General features: G+C 51.0%; 1 pseudogene; it reads right to left on the bottom strand.

Moving 5' to 3' along the window:
- Positions 1-6512: 6512 nt before the first annotated feature.
- On the bottom strand, positions 6513-13104 carry LOC128846248 (uncharacterized; annotated as a pseudogene).
- Between the last annotated feature and the right edge of the window lie 1298 nt (positions 13105-14402).

Raw genomic sequence — 14402 nt, 5'->3', positions numbered from 1 at the left:
TTCCTGATTCCCCCTGCAGTGGCCTGACCAGCAGACCATCCTGCTTCCCGATCACAATCTGATTTGAAGAACACGAGATAAAATTGCAGAGACCAAAGCCATCAATCTCTCAGGGTAAAATTCAACCCTTTGGAGAGGCAGCAGAGCAAGGCTTGTTCCCCAAGGAACCCGTACCCTGAGCACTGATGTGGGACCCCACTGACGCATAGGGCCTTTTACTGTCCCTGTGCCCCAGGATAAAGATCATGCAGGACAGAGCTGGGAGGGCAGTTCCAGGAGGGATGTTGTAGGAGAGGAAGCCAGGCAGTGATCACTGTGTATTTCTGGCACAGTAGTAAGTATCTGTGTCTGCAGCTCTGAGACTGTATATCTTTAGCCTGGCGGTGACACCGCTGGTGCGTGGGGTAACCCGTCCTTTGAACTCATCTGTGATGTAGGTGGTGTAACCTGTTCTGAAGGCTGCTAGCCAGACCGGACCTTTCCCAGGGGCTTGTCGGATCCAGGTCAAATGGTGGTCATTGATATTATACCCAGAGACGACACAGTCCAGGGTAAGGGAACTGCCTGGCTCTGCCTGGGCAGAACTCGGCTGGGTTAGAGTGATCGCAGCCCCGCAGCCTGTAAAAGAAACAGAGCAGAGCTATTGTTATATCACACCCGACCGGGGAATTCACCTTATTTGCAATAGACATTTCAGAGGACACTGCAAGACACTGCCACTCTGCAATGGGCAGTGAAAAAATAATCAGCCTATATGAGAAGCTTTTCCCAACCCTGCTCGTTTACAGATTGGTTTGGTGCTTAAACCAATGACTCAGTGATGTCATCAGTTCCTGGTATATAAGGAGAAACCCCCAACACCTTTCAAGAGTCTGTACCTCGCTGCTCACCTGAGAAGATGCACCACAAGATAAAGCAAAGACAATGTAACCACAGCATGACTGCTGATGACCTCAAAGTGTAACAGGCCCAATTCTCCTCATTCATTCATAAGAACAGCCACTCTGGGGCAGTGCCCTTAGCTTCCATTGAAGCAGACACCGTGGCAGAAGCGCTGCTGACCATTTCCAGTCGAGCGGGGTTCCCCAAGGAAGTCTTGATAGACCAAGGGTCCAACTTCATGTCAGCCCTGCTCCGGTGCTTGTGGGAGAAATGTGGGGTCCGGCACAGCTGGGCCTCAGCGTATCACCCCCAATCCAACGGGCTGGTGGAGAGGTTCAACAGAACACTAAAGATGATGCTAAAAACCTTTATGAACCAGCACCCGCAGGATTGGGACAAGTACTTACCTCACCTGCTGTTCACATACAGGGAAGTGCCCCAGGAGCTAGGGAGAGCTCAGTACCTTACCACCATGGATCTTACAAAGGGCTACTGGCAAGTGCCACTGGATGCAGATGCCAGGCTTAAATCCGCCTTCATCACCCCTCTGGGGCTCCATGAGTTCCTCACCCTGCCTTTCGGCCTCAAGGGAGCGCCGGCCACCTTCCAGCGCGTGGTGGATCAGCTACTGAGGGGGATGGAGAGTTTTCCTGTGGCATATATTGATGACATCTGTGACTTTAGCCAGACCTGGGAGGACCATGTGTCCCAGGTTAGACAAGTGCTGGACCGACTCCAGGAGGCTGGGCTGACCATAAAGGCTGAGAAGTGCAAGGTGGGGATGGCTGAAGTATTCTACCTGGGTCATTAGGTGGGGAGCGGCTGCCTAAAGCGGGAACCAGTCAAAGTGGAGGTGATCAGAGACTGGCCCACTCCGCAAACCAAAAAGCAGGTCCAAGCCTTTATTGGGATGGTGGGGTACTATTGAAGATTCATGCCCCACTTTAGCTCCATAGCCGCCCCCATCACTGAGCTGTGCAAGAAGGGGAAGCCAGACAAGGTGGTGTGGACCGAGGAGTGCCAGAAGGTTCTCGGGGCGCTGAAGGAGGCTCTGGTCAGTGGCCCAGTTCTGGCAAACCCAGACTTTGACAAGTCCTTTATGGTGTTCACTGACGCCTCAGACATGGGACTGGGGGGCGGTGTTAATGCAGGAGGATGAAAAGGGGGAGAGACACCCCATCGTGTACCTGAGAAGAAGTTGCTACCCCGGGAGTAAAACTATGTGGCCATCGAGAAGGAATGCCTGGCCATGGTGTGGGCCCTTAAGAAACTAGAGCCATATCTCTTTGGGCGACACTTCACCGTGCACACCGACCACTCTCCCCTGACCTGGCTGCACCAGATGAAAGTAGCCAACGCCAAGCTCCTGAGGGGGAGCCTGCTCCTGCAGGATTATGACATGGACGTGGTCCATGTGAAGGGAAGTGCCAACCTGATAGCGGATGCGTTGTCCCGGAGACGGGGCCCTGAACTTCCCCGGGTCACTGGTCAGAGTGACCCTGCTCAGGTCAGTCTCGAAGGGGGGAGAGATGTGACACAGTAGGGAGTGGGGTGGATTGACCTGGGAATGTTGTCTAGTTTTACTGGGACTGTCTGCATGGGGAATGGGATAGCAGGGGGTGACTTTATTTGAGGGATGATACCTGAGCCTGTAACCTGAGCCAGGAGGGGGGTTGGGGCCCGGTGACACCTTTGCCTGGGAAACTGGACAAAGGCTGGAGGAGGAGCCGGGGGGAGGCTGGGGAAGGCGGCCAGAGGGGGTTTCAGTTTGGAGCTAGCTGGGGAAACGGAGTGAACCCCGGGACTGGGATCTAAGCTCCCTGCCCCCCAGAGGGACCTGACTGAGGGGTCCTGTTTGTCTAATAAACCTTCCATGTTACTGGCTGGCTGAGAGTCCCGGTGAATCACAGGAAGAGGAGTGCAGGGCCCTGACTCCCCCACACTCCCTGACAAACCTTAAGTTCCATTTTTTTTAGGTATATACATTGGTATTTTTTAAGGGTTTTAAGATTTGGCTAGTGGTTTTATTATACCGTTTTATGAGGATCACCGGGTCACGGGTAGGAATTTATGATTGGTTGGCGGGGAGTGAATTATTTTTTAAATATTGGCTTATGAGGAAGGCTGCAATTTTTTTATGATTGTTCTAATTAGTTGGGCACTAAAAGTTCCCAGCAGCAGGTCAAGCCAGACCGTACCCTGGAGTCTCATTTTTTGTACATTAAAATTGTGGAGGTTAAGCCGCGTCTCATGCTCAGGTTCCAGGATGGTGTTTTTTGCAAAGAATTTAAACATTATTATTTATGTAAACGGTTTCATTGATGAACATGGATTCGTTTTAGTTTTGATTTGTTTTCAATACGTACAGCAGTGGGCTAAGGCTGTTCACCATGGAGTAAGGGCTATTTCCTTTGATTCCAGTGAGTGACCCATTTTCCCCATTTTAAGGTACATGATTTTGTCCCGTTTTTTACAGCGCTGCCTTTGTGGGCTTCTGTTTCTGAATTGTGTTGTTTGTGTTCGATGGTCTGATTAACCCTATACTGGAGGGTGATTTTATTGTTTTGTAACTGTTTGAGCCACTGAAAATAATCATGCTGGGTTATATTAGAGCTTTTTTTTAAATTTTTTTTTTACCCTATACCTGGTAACGAGGATCAATTATTCGGCGCATTGGATGTCCAAACAGAATTTGGAAGGGTTGAATTTTTGTTCTTAGTTTATTACTGCTGCGCATGGCAGCCAAAATGAGAGACAGTTTATTCGTCCAGTCCTTTTCTGTGTGATTTACTGCCTTTTGGAGCGCGTTTTTAATAGTGCCATGTATGCACTTTACTTGGCCTGAGGACTGAGGCCGGAATGGTATATGGAGCTTTGGTTTAATTTTTAAGGCCTGTATTATTATTGTCAAGATTTTTTTATAAAGGCTTCTCCATTGTCAGAATCTACTATTTCGGGGGTGCCATATTTATATACTACCTTAGTAAAGAACTTTTTGGCCACCACCTTGGTGCTGTTATTTTTAGTGGGAAATGCCTTTACCCATTTTGAATAGGAATTAATTGTTACCAATAAGTACTGGATTTTTTTTTTTACTTTTTGGCAATTTATTAATCAAATCAATTTGAACCCTGTGCCACGGCCCAAGCCTTCGGTGGTGCATTATGGGTTGCCAGTGTGGAGGACGACCCTTATCCTGAGCGCACCGCACACAATTTCACACCCATGTTTTAATATTATTTTTATACACTTTTATTTTGCCACTTGCTTTAGCCTTCTTGTAGTATTTTTCCCCACTTTTTTATGCATAAACTGATGGGAACTCCTGTAAATCTATTTCCATTTTTTGGAATATGCAGTATCTTTTTTATTTGCTGCTTTTTACCTATTTCTATACCAATGGTGTATTTAAAACTGTATTCCCGTTACACAAAAATCACTGTTAGCATAAATATACACGGGCCGTGGGGAATTTTCATATTGCCTCAAAACCTGATAAATTGCGTGGAACTCGGCCTGCTGAGCCAATCCATGGTCTAAATGTCCCTGAATGACTTCCTCTTCTGAATTAATGGCAGCAGATTTTCTACATTTTTAAAAATTATTATTGCATATTTGTCGGTAAGCCAGACGTACTTTTCTTGGCCCACAGTATTTAATGTTTCCAGTGGGGGTGCCTTTACCAAGGCAATTCTTTGCTCCACAGTGACCTCTGGACATGTATGTCTGTTCCCTTTTTTAATTAGGGCATGTGTTAGCATGTCCGGCTTGGACACTGGTTTTGTGGTTATTTTTTTGTTAACTAAAATAAGCGTCCATTGGGCCATTCGGGTGTTTGAGACTTTCCCTCCCATCAATCTCCCTGACAAAATGTACTTGAGAGGAGTGCGGGTGCTTTGGATAGTAACAGGGGCTGTTCCCGTGAGGGGCTCAAAAGATTGTACTGCCCAGATGGCTGCTAGACACTCACGTTCACAAGGATCAATGTTTATTTCTGCTCCTTGTAATTTCCTGGATTCATATGCTACCGGCACTAGCTGTCCCTCTTCATTGTTTTGTAATAGTGTGGCAGCCAAGGCCATGTTATTATACCCCAAATGAATAACCAAAGGCTGATTCATCAGGGAAATGCAGGGCTGGGGCTGTGAGAGCCTCTGTTTTAGCAGGGTTCAAGCAGAGTCCTGCTCTTTTCCTCATTCCCATCCTGTCTCTTTAGCAGTTTCCACAAGGGGTGAGTGATTTCAGCATATTTATAAATGTGCAGTCTGAGAAAATTGAATCCTCCTAGCAGTAGTCTTAAGGAGTGGGTGTCAGTAGGGACTGGCATTTCTACCAGTGCCCTGACCGTCCTCTGATCTACCTGTCTCCCTTCTTGCAGGGGCGGCTCCAGGCACCAGCGCACCAAGCATGTGCCTAGGGCGGCAAGCCGCAAGGGGTGGCCTGCCGGTTGTCGTGAGGGCGGCAGTCAGGCTGCCTTTGGCGGCATGCCTGTGGGAGGTCCACCGGTCCCGCGGCTTCGGCGGCAATTTGGTAGCGGTTACGCGGACCTCCCGCAGGCAAGCTGCCGAAGGCTGCCTCACTGCCGTGCTTGGGGCAGCAAAATACATAGAGTCACCCCGATACAGACTCACAGTCAGAGAACGTTCCTGCTCCAAAGAGCCTTTGATCCAAGGACGGAAGTCCCTATTTGTATAGAAGGGGAACTGAGGAAACCCCAGGAGGATTACTAAAGGATCATTTTATAATGAATATCAAAATATTGGTGATATTTGGTTATGGATTGCCACCCAATATGCTCTAATGACTGGACATGTCCCCATATATGCATAAAAACTCCTCCTTCACCACAATTCTCCAACATTTATCCTCATTCAACCTCTGTATAGTTTTTAACATAACTGGTGCAAGGTAATGTTGAAACAGGATATTAAAGAAATATTCTTTTATTGTGCTACAGACAGAGACTGCCGGTTCTCTTTTCCAGATCAAATCCCATTCCTCTGGTAATTTGTCTACTCACATCCTGTGCCCAATGACTCAGGCATGAGATCTTATTGTTAATTTTACAGAAGACATTACAAGCGCCAGCCAAGATCATGGTGCTGAGCGCTACACAGACACACAGTGTCTGTTCCAAGGAGCTTGCAATTTAGCAAGACAAGTGACTATTTTTGTAGAGGAGGGAACCCAGGTTGAGAAAGGTCAAATGACTTGTTCAAGGTCACTTAACAAGTCTGTGGGGAGACAAGAATTGAACCCAAATCTTCTGAACACCGAGTCGAGCTCCTTTTCCTTAAAGCCATCTCTCCTCTCATGATACATTTCAATTCGGGGCTGATTTTCAGAGGTATTTGGCACCTGCAGCTCCCATTGATTTCAGGTAGAGCAGTGTGTGCTGAGTGAAGGTGAAATGTGCTCCCTTGGGACAACAAGTCCTGAAGTGGTTTCTGAATTTGGGGCTCTCAGTATCTGGAGGCCAGCCTGAGATACAGAGAACCTGGTTCCCACAGGTGACACCCGCCCACTTCTCCAGCTGAGGCCAATGAGAGATACAGGCACTGAGCATCTTCTAGAGATCAGGCCCGAAAAGGTCTCAGTTAAGTGCCCAAAATATGAGGTATCCCAAACCATCACTCCAGTCTCCAGTCACATTTCAGTGCACAGCAGGAGGAAGAGAAGTGTTTGAAATTCCTTGGTGGGACGGGGTGGGACTGGGTGGGATGTAGGGGAGAAACAGGGGTGGCTCCTGAGATCCCGCTGTCGGCAATGCCCTGTCTGTCTCCTCCCCTAGGGCACAAACCGAGTGTTGCACTCGGCTGACTATTTAGAAATCCGCTTCCCATTTCTGTGCCAGTCCCAGCTTTGCTCTGTGTCACTGTGTGTCTGGCGCAGTAATAGGTGCTGGTGTCTGCATCTGTTCGGGAACTGAGCTGGAGATAAACTTCATCCTTCGAGGTGTCCCTGGTGCTGGTGACACGAGGTGTGAAAGCCGAGTTATACTCTGTGCTCACCCGTTAGCTGTATCCCGGATAAACCCCATCCCCTACAGCCCTTTCCCAGGGGGCTGCCGGGCCCAGCCCCAATAGTAGCTGCTGACGGAGACTCCAGAGACTTTACAGGTGATGCTGAGGGTCTCTCCGGGGTTCACCGCTCCCGGCCGGTCTGGATCAGCTGCACCTGGGAGAGGACACCTGGGGAAAGGGAAACAAAGAGAAGATTCTATGGATCAGTCCCTAATTTCCCTCCTTCCCCAGAGACACTCAGAGGCAGGGGCGGAGAACAGGGAAAGGAAAAGGCAGAGATTTCATTCTTGTTTTCCTATGAGGGCAATCCCGCAATGGGCAGGACCGGGCAGTTCTGTGTCTGGGGAGAGACTGGGGCTCCTAGAACCAGGGGTTGGTATTTAACAGGAACCTCCCAGGGCAGGGATTTGCATGCGGGTTCCCAGGGTGGGTATAAGAGATGACGGGGGGGAGCGCTCAGTACACGGCACTGTCCCCTCGGGGACATGTGTCCCCTTTACACCCCAGGGAGACCCCTTGGGTAGGGATTGGCAAGTGGGTTTCGCTCAGTGGGGCCAATCTACCAAAGCTTGCCTTTGTGATAGGTGGTCCCTTACACCAAAAATCACAACAATAGTCCGGTTACTGCCCTTCCCCGAGGACCAGTCACTTACCCCAGGTCAATTACTCTTTAGATCCAACACCAAAGACAAGACTTGTAGCCAGTCCTATAGTGAGTTAACTAAAGATTTATTGGCTAAGAAAAAAGAAGGAAGAGAGTTATTTACAAGGTTAAAGCAGGTAAACATACCCTCACAAACCAGTTACAGTCTTAGCTTCTAAAAGGTGGTAGAAGCTTCTATAAGAAGCAAGTTCTGTGTCTCTTTTAGGGCTAACTGTGCTCAACTCAAGGGATCTTTTGCTTATGCTTAGTAATCCCTGTTCCTCAGAGTCCAAGCAGCATGAAGATCCAGTTTCTCCTTGTTATGGGTTTTTATTCCCTTCCCCCAGAACTCAAGCTGATGGGAAGAGTCCAGCTGCACTTCTCCTGTTTGTGGGTGTGTGTGGGGGGGAAGCAATCAACAGAGTCTTTTGTTCTCTGATATTCCCCAGCGATTTGTCTGGTATCTATGGGCCTATGCTGGGCATATAAAATAAATCTAAACAATGTAAACGCGTTGTCCATAGGAATGAATCTCTCCTGCAAATGTCTGATGGGGAAGCAGCTCAAACTGCAGTGGGAGAAAGGCTGGTTTCAGGCACCGGAGAGTGACAATAGGTTTCAATGAAAGCGGGTGGAACTGGGCATGGAGAGAAGGTGCAGTCTGTGGGCTCTGTCAGAACAAGGGCTGTGACTGTAGAAGCAAAGGGTGGGAAGATACAGTAAAGAGATGAAGCACTTTATTTTGGGGTCCATTTTCAAACAGAACAGTTACATGTGTCATTCCTGCCCTCAGCTGGAAGCAACCCTACCCCCGGTGCCAGTAACCACTGGTGATGGAGCAACCCGAGATAGCGCAGCTCAGGGTGAGGGTCTCTCCAGGCTTCACCGCTCCCGGTCTGGACTGGATCAGCTGCACCAGGGAGAGTCCACCTGGGGAAAGAGGAAACAGAGCTGAGTCTGGCCTGGAACCGGTGCATTCCCCATCTCGGTGTTTCTCAGGGTCCCATGAAACACTCACCTGATGGGGCGGCGAACAGGAGAAGGGAGAAGGGCAGTGAGGATGTCCTGGTGGTTGTTAATGGAGAAACTCCCCAGCGGGCAGGACCGGGCAGTTCTGTGTCTGGGGAGAGACTGAGGCTCCTAGAACCAGGGGTTGTATTTAACAGGAACCCCCCGGGGCAGGGATTTGCATGTGGGTTCCCCGGGCGGGTATAAGAGATGATGGAGGTGATCGCTCCGTACATGGCGATGTCCCCTTGTGGACAGGCAGGGCCGGTCCAAGGATATTTTGTGCCCTAGGCAAAACTTCCACCTTGTGCCCCCCCTCTCCCTCCCCCCGTTACATCGGTTCATTGAGGGGCAAATCCCAACGAGCCTTTATAGACCCCAGGGGCCAGCCGTGCCCAGGGGCTGCTCCCCAGACCAGGTTCCCCCCTCCCTGCCCCCTGAACTCCCTTGAAGGGTGCACAGCCCCCCCACGAGCCCTCCCCACCCCAACCCGGCGGCCCCCGCCCCGAGTCCACTCACTGGCTTTGCCCGGCTTGGGCCGCTGCAGCAGCTCGGCAGGGAGGAGCTGCCTTCTGGGGGCTCCTGCAGCAGATGCATGTGGGCAGAGGCCCCCGTGCACCCCCCTGGCTCCCCTCTCGCCGCGCTCGGGCTCTGCGGCTCCCGGGAGTGTGAGCCGCCGCCACTCCCCATCCTGGAGCAGTCTCAGGGCCCCGCGCCCCAGCAGTGTCTCACATGCCTGGGAGCCGCAGAGCCCGAGCGTGGTGAGGGGGGAGTTGGGGGGCACATGGGGGCCTCTGCCCACATGCATCTGCTGCAGTCGGCAGCCCTGCTTGGGACTGTGTTCCTGTCGTCTCATAAACCTTCTGGGCCTGCTCTGTGTGAAAAGCGCCTAAGAAGAAGGTGCTGCTTTCCTCCCCAGCGTGGGCTGCAGCCGCTGCCCTGTGGCCTGCCAGCACCACCCTTGCTGTGACACAGCCCGGAAGCTGCTTCTGCTCCCCACACCCAATTCCCTCCCCTTCCATACAGCCATGTGTGTGTGTGTGTGTGGGCAAGGGGGGTGCTGGAAAAAGTCTTTGGTGCACACAAACATGCAGAGACACTCACAGACAAATGGTTCCACACCTCCCCCGGTCCCTGTCCGCGCCTAACTCTGTACATCCGTGAATCGGTCCCTGCCTCTTCCTAGAGCCACTGAAATACAAACCACTCACTGTATTCTGGCAGTAGCGGGACACGATTCCTGGGGCAGCTGACAGGTCAACTGGGCGTGGAGAGACTGGGGGCTTCTGGGGACAGTTTTGATAATATCTCTGGGGATGTTTGTCCTGTTCTACCCAGTGTGTGTTCCAGTCCCGCTCTGCTCCGTGTCACTGTGTGTCTGGCGCAGTAATAGGTGGCGGAGCCCGCAGCTGTCAGCGAGCGCAGCTGCAGGGCGAGCACGTTTTTAGCCATGTCCGTGGAGAAGGTCAGGCGGCTCTGGAGAGACGGGCATAGCCTGTACCCCGCTGCTGGGATTAACCCATGCCAGCCACTCCAGGCCTTTGCCAGGAGGCTGCCGGATCCAGTGCCAATAGTAATACTGAGTAGTGATGGAGAACCCGGAGACAGCGCAGGTCAGGGTGAGGGTCTCTCCGGGCTTCACCGCTCCCGGGCCAGACTGGACCAGCCGCACCTGAGATAGAACACGTATGCAAAGCTAAATGAAGCAAGTAGGGAATTAGCTACTGAATGTCTGCATGTGTCCCTAGGTCCCCCACTGCCCCAGAGACACTCACATCTGGGGGTGGAGACAGGGAAAGGAAAAGCAACAGAGATTTCAGTCTCGTTTTCATAGCATGAGGGAAATGGCCCAGGGGGCAGGACCTGGTGGTTCTGTATCTGGCTCCTAGAACCAGGGGTTTGTATTTAAACAGGAACTCCCAGGGCGGGGTTTTTCATTCTGGTTCCCCAGGGTGGGTATAAGAGATGACGGGGGTGAGCGCTCAGTACATGGCAATGTCCCCTCGGGGACAGGTGTCCCCTTTACACCCCAGGGAGACCATGCGCTCAGCTCAGCGCACATGCAATGGCAGGAGGTGGGTGGCTGTGAGGGTAGGAAGGAGGGGGCAGAGGACCGGGCCCTGGACTGTGACTCAGGTGACTTCGCTTGACCAGGGATTTGCATGTGGGTTTATCTAACAGGGATAAACTCCCAGGGGGAGGGACCGCTATGCAGGGAGCACTGTCAGGTGGATCGGAGAGTCAGACACTCCCTCCTCACCCCACCCCCATGTCGAAGGGTGGAAGCCCCTTGAAATCAATTCGTGTCTCTCCCTTGGAGCACAGGCTGCTCCAAAATGCGCCAGGCGTCTGCCATCGGTACAGACCATGCCCAGGAGATGTCCGGAGGCGGGAGGCTCTCCCGGGAGGGTCAGATGAGGAAGGAACCACAGCTGCAGGGGAGTGTGACGGGTTGGATCACAGAAACCCCCTTGGGAGCTGCCACCCGATGTGCAAAGACTACCCCTGCTTCTGTTTTCCCTGCCAGCTCAGGACTCCAGCACCCTGTCTTGCTGAGCCAGACACTCCCGTCTGCTCCAACACGGACCCAGGGTCTGAATCACTTGTCCCAAAGCTGCAAGTTTACCTGAAAACAGCTCACAGAAGTGTGCTTGTCTTTAGCACTCAGATGCCCAACTCCCAACGGGGTCTAAACCCAGATAAATCCGTTTTACCCTGCATAAAGCTTATGCAGGGCAAACTCATAAATTGTTCGCCCTCTATAACACTGATAGAGAGAGATGCACAGTTGTTTGCTCCCCCAGGTATTAATACATACTCTGAGTAAATTACTAAATAAAAAGTGATTTTATTAAATACAGACAGTAGGATTTAAGTGGTTCCAAGTAGTAACAGACAGAACAAAGTAAGTCACTAAGCAAAATAAAATAAAATGCGCAAATCTATGTCTAATCAAACTGAATACAGATAATCTCACCCTCAGAGATGCTTCAGTAAGTTTTTCTCAGACTGGACATCTTCCAGGCCTGGGCACAATTCTTTCCCCTGGTACAGCTCTTGTTGCAGCTCAGGTGATAGCTAGGGGATTCTTCATGATGGCTCCTCTCTCCCTTGTTCTCTTCCCCCCTTTATACATCTTTTGCATAAGGCGGGAACCCTTTGTCCCTCTGGGTTTCCACCCCCCCCCCCACTGGAAAAGCACCAGGTTAAAGATGGATTCCAGTTCAGGTGACATGATCACATGTCACTGCAAGACTTCATTACTCACTTGCCAGCACACACATATACAGGAAGACTCACAGGTAAACACAGCCATCTGCAGACAATGGGAGTCATCAAGATTCCAAACCATCCTCAATGGCCCACACTTTACATCATTACAATAGGCCCTCAGAGTTATGTTTTATATTTCTAGTTTTAGATACAAGAGTGGTACATTTCTACAAATAGGATGATCACACTCAGTAGATTATGAGCTTTGTAATGATACCTTACAAGAGACCTTTTGCATGAAGCATATCCCAGTTACATTATATTCACGTATATTTTTATAAAACCATATAGACTGCACAACGTCACAGGGAGAAAGGCTGGTTTCCCCTCAGAGACTGACAAACAGCTGTATGGAAGGGGAGGGAATTGGGTGTGGGGAGCAGAATCAGCTTCCGGGCTGTGTCACAGCAAGGGCGGTGCTGGCGGGACACAGGGCAGCGGCTGCAGCCCACGCTGGGGATGAAAGCGGCACCTTCTTCTTAGGCGCTTTTCACACAGAGCAGCCGCGCGCGTGTGTGTAGGACTACTGCCTCCTTCAGGAGAAAATGAGACTGGCTTGCTCGTTCACCTTCTCTCTCTGTGTGCCCCTCACTCTCTTCTGAAGGCAAAGATTGTGACCTTCCCGGTGCACACCTAGCACACATTTTGACACAGAAATGGGGAACAGACACACGGTACGATTATTTTGTAGCTCTTAATTCCATGAATCTTTCCAGGCCCGCTCCGATAGCCATTGGAAAGGAAGGTCAGGCTTGACAAAGCCCTGGCTGGGATGATTTAGTTGGGGTTGGTCCTGCTTTGAGCAGGGGGTTGGACTAGATGACTCCTGAGGTCCCTTCCAACCCTGATATTCTATGAAACACCTGTGTTTTATCAGTGAGTTTCCCATGATTTCTGTGACAGCTCAAAGGCGAGGCATGTCCAGAGAAACTGGCTAAATTCTGCAGATTTAAAAAGAAATCCCATCTATTTGGATGTATGTTTTTCATAGTGAGTTCACCGTGTGTGTCTCTTTCTCTGCAGCGCTCCACTGTCCCCGTAACTCCGGCCTCCCTGGGCTATTTAGAAACTGCTTCCCCTTTTTGTGCCATTCCCTGCTTTGCTCTGTGTCACTGTGTGTCCGGCACAGTAATAGGTGGCGGTGTCTGCAGCTGTCAGCGAGCGCAGCTGCAGGGAGAACTGGCTCTTGGCGGTGTCTGCAGAGATGGTGATTCGGCCTTGGAGAGACGGGGCGTAGCCTGTATCCCCGCTACTATACGGGTACACATACCCCATCCACTCCAGCCCTTTCCCGGGGGGCTGTCAGACCCAGCTCCAATAGTAACCGCTAGTAGTGATGGAGACCCCGGAGACAGCGCAGCTCAGGGTGAGGGTCTCTCCGGGCTTTGCCGCCCCCGGGCCGGACTGTACCAGCTGCACCTGACAGAGGACACCTGGGAAAAGGGAAAGAAAGCAAGAAAGGCATTAGCCACAGAGAGACTCCTCAGGTCTGTCACCAGTTCCCCCCACTGACCCATGGACACTCACAGATGAGGGTTGAGAAGAGGGACAGGAAAAGCAACAGAGATTTCATTCTCGTTTTCATGCAATGAGGGAAACTTTCCAGCAGGCAGGACCGGGCAGTTCTGTGTCTGGGGAGAGACTGAGGCTCCTAGAAACAGGGGTTGGTATTTAACAGGAACCCCCTGGGGAGGGATTTGCATGCGGGTCTCACCCAGCGGGTATAAGGTGACAAGGAGCCGTGTAGGTTGGGAGTATTGGCTGGTGGAGTGGACAGTAACACGTCTCCGTCAGGTCTGGGCTGGGCTGGGGACGTCACTGAACCTTATGATGCGGTTTCCCCTGAGTGTAATGTGCCTTAGGACAGGGCTTAACTGGGTCTGTGAATCCCAACCTCCAACAGTGGCTGCTGAGAAATGCATTGGGCATCTCCGAGAAACATAACCAGTGCACAGAAGCAGTCAGTAGAAATGAGCTGTCAGGAGGGATGAGCAAAGGGGAAGGTGATTCCTCTGTGTAATACTGATTAATTAATAACTAACTCTGCAGATATATCCGACGGGGAAAGCGGTGCAGGTGTGGAGAGACACTGGGTATTCGGTAGCAGATACACACAACAGGGAGGAGGAAATGGAGACACAAAGGGACGGGGCAGGTTTGGGTTTTCTGCAATGAAGAACTTTACACTCAAGGAGTCCTAAGAGTAACCTGGAAGGGAAAGCAGCAGCTTGTAGTTAATGTCACTTTTGAGTTAATAGCTTCATATTATATTTAGCCCAGAAGGGACCATTTGAACCCGCTAATCTGACCTCCTGCACGGCACAAACCAATGGATTTCCCCCAGTGATTACCGGATGCTTGGCAACGCGCCAGCAATGCGTGTTCACAGGTAATTCCTGCCCCCTGCCAGAGGAGATGAGAATTGCTGTCTGTGCACGTAGATAGATGTGTCTGAATGCTTGTGTTTTTCACTGACGGTCCCTGCTGAAGAGCCCAGTTCTGTATGTGTTTGTGAAACATGCTCGCTCTTTCTCTCTGCATGCCGCCCCTTAATGGAGATAGTGACATCTTCT

The sequence above is a fragment of the Malaclemys terrapin genome, chromosome 12 (genome assembly GCF_027887155.1).
Source record: "Malaclemys terrapin pileata isolate rMalTer1 chromosome 12, rMalTer1.hap1, whole genome shotgun sequence".
Taxonomy (NCBI): Eukaryota; Metazoa; Chordata; order Testudines; family Emydidae; genus Malaclemys; species Malaclemys terrapin.
This window is presented reverse-complemented; position numbering and strand designations above follow the sequence as displayed.